An 8,921-nucleotide genomic window follows, 5' to 3' on the forward strand; every position below is an offset into this window, starting at 1 on the left:
TGAAATTTATATTTATGTATTTTTTAATAATTTAAATAGTAACTAGAATCTGCAATGTTATTGGGTTACATTTAAACATAACTAAATTTTACGCAACCCAGCATAAAGTTAAATGTTGTAGTGCGAAATATGCAACGTAATGCTAATTTGTAATACAGCATTTAAATCTGTCAGTCTTAAATGTCTTCAATGTCTTAAATTGCCTGATCCATTTGCTTATGCCATGCAATGTTATCGTATCACTTACAGAAGAAGGGTGGGGGTGCTGCCATGATGCACACACTAAGCCAGTACGAGGAGCTCGCGGTGTCCTTGGTGGGGCCAGAAAGCCGTTCGGTCACATCCCGTGGTGTGGCTGAACCCACCCTTGAGATATGTGAGCAATGAGAAATGTGCATTGTGCAATGTGTGAATCATTAGTAAATACTGAAAATATCGTAGTTATGCATGTAATGTTATGCGATTATAATATAATCTGATATATAATTGTGATGTACTATAGATCTTCGAATGAGGTCATGTTAAACCTTGTGATCACTTGTGCATATGGGGTAATGGAAAGCAATGTTTTCAGTTGGAGAAAAATTGTAATGTAATGATTTGAATTGTTAACCGTTGTTTATCAAATTAAAGGTCAAGTGGTCGTCGAGTCGGTGGAATCCACTACCACCACCACTGAAACTTCACCGAGATCGCAGGAGACTGAGGAGGACGGGGAGCCACTGCGGACTCCTGCTGCTGTGGTATATCAGCAGGAGGAGGAGGAGATTGACGAGACGGAAGAAAAGGAAGAGATTTTTGTGGTGGGGGGGAACAACCTGCGGCCACCTCAGTTGAGATGGAAGAAGCACCGGGACCAAGTGGTGTGCAGGTGGCGACGCCAAGGCGCGTCATATTGCAAACGCCGACCATACGGAGGTCCGGTCAGCGTGGCGAGCAATCGCCTACCACGGAGGGCCGGACAGAGAGTTTGATTTCCCTGTGCAGGGAGACAGTCACGATTGGTCGCGACCTTATCCAGGGTTTTGCGGGATTCTCTGCGAACTGGAGCCAGTTCTCTGCGAACTGGAGCCAGTTTCCAACATCCTGGAGCGAGTTCTGCACGAACTTCTCGAACTGCTCGGGAGACGTTGGAAGCGATTTGGCAGCAGACAGCCGCAACCAAAGCCCTACGGCATGCGTTGCTGGCTGGAAACGGCGCTGCACCCCAAGGTGTCGTGTCTGCTCGCAGCGAGACCCCGAGCACGCAAGTGAGTACGGAGGACACAGTTCCTCCGGACTCGGAAATGGAGCCTCAGGCTTCTGCTTCCTCTCCGTCACCTCCACCACGGCAGGAAGTCTTGACGTCTTGGTGTCGGTTTGCGTAGACCAAAACGGGCGGTTGGAGTGCGAACACGGGGTGGGATAGGATCTGGAGGGAAACGTGGCCGCAGGTAGGGAGGGGGTAGTGCTTCTCTATAGTTCACCTGTTTTAAAATGTTCACTTGTTGTTACCAATTTATTATACTCTTGTTATTGTTATTGTTACTAAATTGGCCAATTGTATTCAATAGTTAAATGTTCACTTGTTCACTTGTTCACTTGTTATCATTACTTAACTGTTCCCTTTCCATTTTTTCTGAAATGGTCACTTGTTGGCATGACTGATATGGTCAATTGTTATCATGACTGAAATGGTCACTTGTTAGCGTGACTGAAATGGTCACTTGTTATCATTACTTAAATGGCCACTTGTTCTGTAAAATGTTCATTTCTTCTTAGATTGTTTCTTAGAACAGTATGTAACAGAGCCTACAAGGGAGCAAGCCATTTTGGATGTGGTCCTGTGTAATGAGACAGGAAAAATAAATGATCTCCTCGTAAAAGATCCTCTCGGAATGAGTGATCACAATATGGTTGAATTTGTAATACAGATTGAGGATGAGGAAGTTGTGTCAGAAACGAGCGTACTATGCTTAAACAAAGGGGACTACAGTGGGATGAGGGCAGAGTTGGCTAAAATAGACTGGAAACAAGGACTAAACGGTGGCACAATTGAGGAACAGTGGAGGACTTTTAAGGAGCTCTTTCATAATGCGCAACAAAAATATATTCCAGTGAAAAAGAAGGCGGCAAGAGAAGAGATAACCAGCCGTGGATAACCAAGGAAATAAAGGAAAGTATCAAATCAAAGACCAATGCGTATAAGGTGGCCAAGGTTAGTGGGAAACTAGAGGATTGGGAAAATTTTATGCAACAGCAAAGAATGACTAAAAAAGCAATAAAGAAAGGGAAGATAGATTACGAAGGTAAACTTGCGCAAAACATAAAAACAGATAGTAAAAGCTTTTACAGATATATAAAATGGAAAAGAGTGACTAAAGTAAATGTTGGTCCCTTAGAAGATGAAAAGGGGGATTTAATAATGGGAAATGTGGAAATGGCTGAGACCTTAAACAATTATTTTGCTTCCGTCTTCACAGTGGAAGACACAAAAACCATGCCAAAAATTGCTGGTCATAGGAATGTGGGAAGGGAGGACCTTGAGATGATCACTATCACTCGGGAGGTAGTGCTGGACAGACTAATGGGACTGAAGGTAGACAAATCCCCTGGTCCTGATGAAATGCATCCCAGGGTATTAAAAGAGATGGCGGAAGTTATAGCAGATGCATTTGTTATAATCTACCAAAATTCTCTGGACTCTGGGGAGGTACCAGCGGATTGGAGAGCAGCTAATGTAACGCCTCTGTTTAAAAAAAGGGGGCAGGCAAAAGGCAGGTAACTATAGGCCGGTTAGTTTAACATCTGTAGTGGGGAAAATGCTTGAAACTATCATTAAGGAAGAAATAGCGGGACATCTGGATAGGAATAGTGCAATCAAGCAGACGCAGCATGGATTCATGAAAGGGAAATCATGAATAACTAACTTACTGGAATTCTTTGAGGATATAACGAGCATGGTGGATAGAGGTGTACCGATGGATGTGGTGTATTTAGATTTCCAAAAGGCATTCGATAAGGTGCCACACAAAAGGTTACTGCAGAAGATAAAGGTACACGGAGTCAGAGGAAATGTATTAGCATGGATAGAGAATTGGCTGGCGAACAGAAAGCAGAGAGTCGGGATAAATGGGTCCTTTTCCGGTTGGAAATCAGTGGTTAGTGGTGTGCCACAGGGATCGGTACTGGGACCACAACTGTTTACAATATACATAGATGACCTAGAAGAGGGGACAGAGTGTAGTGCAACAAAATTTGCAGATGACACTAAGATTAGTGGGAAAGCGGGTTGTGTAGAGGACTCAGAGAGGCTGCAAGGAGATTTGGATAAGTTAAACGAATGGGCTAAGGTTTGGCAGATGGAATACAATGTCGGAAAGTGTGAGGTCATCCACCTTGGGGGAAAAAAACAGTAAAAGGGAATATTATTTGAATGGGGAGAAATTACAACATGCTGCGGTGCAGAGGGACCTGGGGGTCCTTGTGCATGAATCCCAAAAGGTTAGTTTGCAGGTGCAGCAGGTAATCAGGAAGGCAAATGGAATGTTGGCCTTCATTGCGAAAGGGATGGAGTACAAAAGCAGGGAGGTGTTGCTGCAACTGTATAAGGTATTGGTAAGGCCGCACCTGGAGTACTGCGTGCAGTTTTGGTCACCTTACTCAAGGAAGGATATACTAGCTTTGGAAGGGGTACAGAGACGATTCACTAGGCTGATTCGAGAAATGAGGGGGTTACCTTATGATGATAGATTGAGTAGACTGGGTCTTTACTCCTTGGAGTTCAGAAGGATGAGGGGTGATCTTATGGAAACATTTAAAATCATGAAAGGGATAGACAAGATAGAGGCAGAGAGGTTTCCATTAGTGGGGGAGACTAGAACTAGGGGGCACAGCCTCAAAATACGGAGGAGCCAATTTAAAACCGAGTTGAGAAAGAATTTCTTCTCCCAGAGGGTTGTGAATCTGTGGAATTCTCTGCCAAGGAAGCAGTTGAGGCTGGCTCATTGAATGTTTTCAAGTCAAAGATAGATAGATTTTTAAGCAATAAGGGAATTAAGGGTTACGGGGAGAGGGCGGGTAAGTGGAGCTGAGTCCACGACCAGATCAGCCATGATCTTATTGAATGGCGGAGCAGGCTCGAGGGGCTAGATGGCCTACTCCTGTTCCTAATTCTTATGTTCTTATGTTCTTCTTCTTGTAAAGTTTTGGGGATTTTGAGGGAAGGGTGGGTTGGTGTGGGGGGTGGGGGATTGGTGGGGGGTTGGAGGGATGGTGTTGTTCATTAGTTCTTTGTTAATAAAAAATAATTTTTCTACAATTTTTGAACCTTCTCTCTTACTTACATAAGTTTTACAACGTACAGTATTTCATGCAGATTTGTTTGTTTATTCTGTTTCCCCACTGAATATCATTAAATAACTTCACTATGTAAAAGCTATTTAATAAATAATTCCAATATATGCATAAATAAGGTGATAATACCTATTTATATTCCCTGTCCCAAATTTCTGAGTACAATTTGCATCAAATTTACTCTCTAAATAACTCAGAACAATTCTCCACCCTTCCTCAGAGGCTAAAAATGGTGTCCGTAGTGCCCATTTCCTTCTCTAAGGCCCTGAAAAAGCAACTATTTTTGAGCACTCTTTTGGGCCTTGCATCGGCCCAGCAAAGTACATGCTAATTGCTGAAACTTGGGATGGGCCTTGTGTGGGCGATCATTTGGGCGATCATCTCAGCGATCAAAGTGGAAACTTGGGGGCCTATTTTTCCGGCGATATTTTGGGCCTAGTTTCCACTTTTTGCTCAAAATGGGCGATAGAGGTCCATTTTGGGCCATAGATAGGCCTTAGATGGGCGATGTGAAGTGGAAAGTCAAGCCCCATGAACTACAATAGCTACAGCCAGGGCCGATAATTGTATGTCTAAAGTCAAATTTCTCTCAGCAGTCTAGTCCTGTCGTTTTTTTAAATCGTTTTTTGTTGCATAATAAAACGAACACTGGGTTAAGCCTAAAATTTTGTGCCACGTGTTGTCCTTTCCCACTCTAAGTTCCGAGGTCTAAGAATCAGAGTAGAGTGACAAAACACCCTACAGGGTACAATTCTAAAGGGGGTGCATGAACAGAGAGACCTGGGAATATAGTTGCACAAATCATTGAAGGTGGCAGGGCAGGTTGACAATGTGCTTAAAAAAGCATACAGAATTCTGGGCTTCATAAATAGAGGCATAGAGTACAAAAGCAAGGAAGTTATGATGAACCTTTATAAAATACTGGTTCGGCCTCAACTGGAATACTGTGTCTACTTCTGGGCGAGGGTGCAGAAAAGATTTAAAAGAATGATTCTAGGGATGAGGGACTTTAGTTACGTGGATAGACTGGAGAAGCTGGGGTTGTTCTCCTTAGAGTGGAGAAGGTTGAGAGGAAATTTAATAGAGGTGTGCAAAATCATGAGGGGTCTAGATAGAGTAGATAGAGAGAAACTGTTCCCATTGGCAGAGGGATCGAGAACCAGAGGACACAAATTTAAGGTGATTGGCAGAAGAACCAAAGGGAGTGGGAACAGCTGAAGTGCTCTTGCAGAGAACTTGCCCAGGCTCAACGAGCCAACTGGCCTCCTTCTGTGCTATAACAATTCTAAGAAACCTTTGGCCAATTCAGGAAAAATGCTCTGGAAGCTTTCTCTCCAACCCCTGAAGTTGATCAAACAAAAATTAGGAGCAGGAGTAGACCATTTGGCCCCTTGAGGCTGCTCCATCATTCAATAAGATCATGGCTAATCTTCTACCACAACTCCACTTTCCTGCACTATCCCCATATCCCTTGATTCCCTTAAAATCCAAAAATCTATTGATCTCTGTCTTGAATATACTCAAAGACTGAGTCTCCACAGCCCTCTGGGGTAGAGAATTCCAAATATTCACCACCCTCTGAGTGAAGAAGTTTCTCCTCATCTCAGTCCTAAATAGCCGACCCTTTATTCTGAGACTGTGACCTCTGGTTCTAGACTCCCCAGCCAGAAGAAACATCTTCCCTGCATCTACCCTGTCAAGTCCTGTAAGAATTTTGTATGTTTCAATGAGATCACATTCTTTTAAATTCTAAAGAATATAGACTTAGTCTACTTAATCTCTCCTCATAGGACAATCCCCCATCCCAGGAATCAGTCTGGTGAACCTTCAATGTACTCCCTCTATGCCAAGTATATACTTCCTTAGGTAAGGAGACCAAAGCTGTACACAATACACTAGGCATGGTCTCACCAGGGCCCTAATATAATTGCAGTCAGACGTCTTTCCTCTTATTCTCAAGTCCTCTTGTAATAAAGGACAACATACCATTTGCTTTCTTAATTGCTTGCTGTACCTGCATGTTAACTTTCAGTGATTCATGTGCAAGGATACCCAGTCCCTCTGAACACCAACGTTTCCCTATCTCTCACCATTCAAAAAATACTCTGCTTTTCTATTTTTCCTACCAAAGTGGATAACTTCACATTTCTCCACATTATATTCTATTTGCCATGTTCTTGCCCACTCACTTACCCTATCTATATCCCCTTCAAGCCTCTTTGCATCCTCCTCACAACTTACATTCCCACCTAGCTTTGTATCCATCAGCAAACTTGGATATATTATATTTGGTCCCCTCATCCAAATCATTGATATAGATTGTGAATAGCTGGGGTCCAAGCATCGATCCTTGTGGCACCCCACTAGTTACAACCTGCCAATTCGAATATGACCTGTTTATCGCTACTCTTTGTTTTCTGTCCGTTAACCAATCCTCAATCCATGCTAGTCTATTACCCCCAATCCCATGAGCCCTTATTTTGTTTAATAACCTCTTATGTGGCACCTTATCGAATGCTTTCTGAAAATCCAAAGACACCACATCCACTGGCCCGCAGTTCTATTCTACTAAAAAACTCTAACAGATATGCCAAACGTGATTTCCCTTTCATAAATCTATGTTGACTCTGCCCAATCCTATTATTATTTTCTAAGTACCCTGTTACCATGTAATTAATAATAGATTCTAGTATTTTCCCTGCTACTGATGTCAGACTAACTGGTCTGTTAGTGCCCTGTTTTCTCTCTCTCCCTCCTTTCTTAAATAGGGGGTTACATCAGTTACTTCTAATCTGTGGGAACCATTCTAGAATCTATGGAATTTTGGAAGATGACAACCAATGCATCCACTGTCTCTATAGCCACCTCTTTCAAAATCCTAGGATGTAGCCCATTAGGTCCAGGGGATTTATCGGCTTTCAGTCCCATTAATTTCTCCAGCACTATTTTTTTTACTAATTCTAATTTCTTTCAGTTCCTCATTCTCGCTGGACTTTGGTTCTCTACTATTTCCGGGAGGTATTTTGTGTCTTCTTCCGTGAAGACAGACACAAAGTATTTGTTTAATTTCTCTGCCATTTCCTTATTCCCCATTATAATTTCTCCTGTCTCAGCCTGTACTGTTGCTAATCTTTTCCTTTTTACATATCTTTTTACATAGAAGCTTTTACAGTCTGTTTTTATGTCTCTCGCTAGTTTACTCTCATATTCTATTTTCCTTTTCTTTATCAATTTCTTGGTCCTCCTTTGCTGAATTCTAAAATCCTCCCAATCCTTAGGCTTACTGCTCTTTTTGGCAACATAATATGTCTCTTCCTTTGATCTAATACTCTCCTTAACTTCCCTTGTTAGCCACGGTTGGATCATCTTTCCCGTGGGGGTTTTGTGCCTTAAAGGAATGAGTGTTTGTTGTAAATTATGTATTAATTCTTTAAATGCTAGCCATTGCTTGTCTGCTGTCATACCTTTTAATGTAGTTTCACAATCTACCTTAGCCAACTCTCCCCTCATACCTATGTAGTTTGCTTTATTTAGATTTAAGATCCTAGTTTCGGATTTAACTAAATCACTTTCAAACTCAATATAAAATTCTATCCTATTATGGTCACTCTTCCCTAAAGGCTCCTTTTCTACAAGGTTATTAATTAACATTCTCGTTGCACAATACTAGATTTAAAATAGCCTGTTCCCTAGTTGGTTCCTCAACATATTGATCTAGCAAACCATTTTGTATATATTCCATGAATTCATCCTCCACACTATTACTACAAATTTGGTTTGCCCAGTCTATATGTAGATTAAAGACCCCATGATTACTGCATTGCCCTTGTTACATGCACCTCTAATTTCTTGATTTATACTGTGCCCTACATTACCACTACTGTTTGGAGACCTATAAACTCCCACCAATGTTTTCTGCCCATGCTGTTTCTTAGCTCCACCCAAACTGATTCTACTTGATTTTCCGAGCTAAGATCCTTTCTCTCTACTGTCTTTACCCACAAATTCCAGAAGACCACAGTGTCTGCAGATACATTTGCCCCCGCCCACCCACATTCCTTCAATATGTAGATATGTTGGCTACAGTCAGTATGCCTGTAGTCATAGTCAACATCTTCACTGAGGCATACGAAAGTATGGGCTTTACACTAAACATCCATAAGACAAAGGTCTTCCACCAACCTAACCCTGCTACACAGCAGTGCCCCCCCAGTCATCAAGATCCACAGCGCGGCCCTGGACAACGTTGGCCACTTTCCATACCTCGGGAGCCTATTATCAGCAAGGGCAGACATTGACGACGAGATTCAACACCGCCTCCAGTGCGCCAGCACAGCCTTCGGCTGCGTGAGGAAAACAGTGTTCAAAGATCAGGCCCTCAAATCTGCCACCAAGCTCATGGTCTACAGGGCAGTAGTGATACCCGCCCTCCTGTAAGGCTCAGAGATGTGAACCATATACAGTAGACACCTCAAATCGCTGGAGAAATACCACCAACGATGGCTCCGCAAGATCCTGAAAATCCCCTGGGAGGACAGACGCACCAACATTAGGTCCTCGATCAAGCTAATATCCCCCAGCATCGA

The sequence above is a fragment of the Pristiophorus japonicus genome, chromosome 2 (assembly GCF_044704955.1).
Source record: "Pristiophorus japonicus isolate sPriJap1 chromosome 2, sPriJap1.hap1, whole genome shotgun sequence".
Lineage (NCBI taxonomy): Eukaryota > Metazoa > Chordata > Chondrichthyes > Pristiophoridae > Pristiophorus > Pristiophorus japonicus.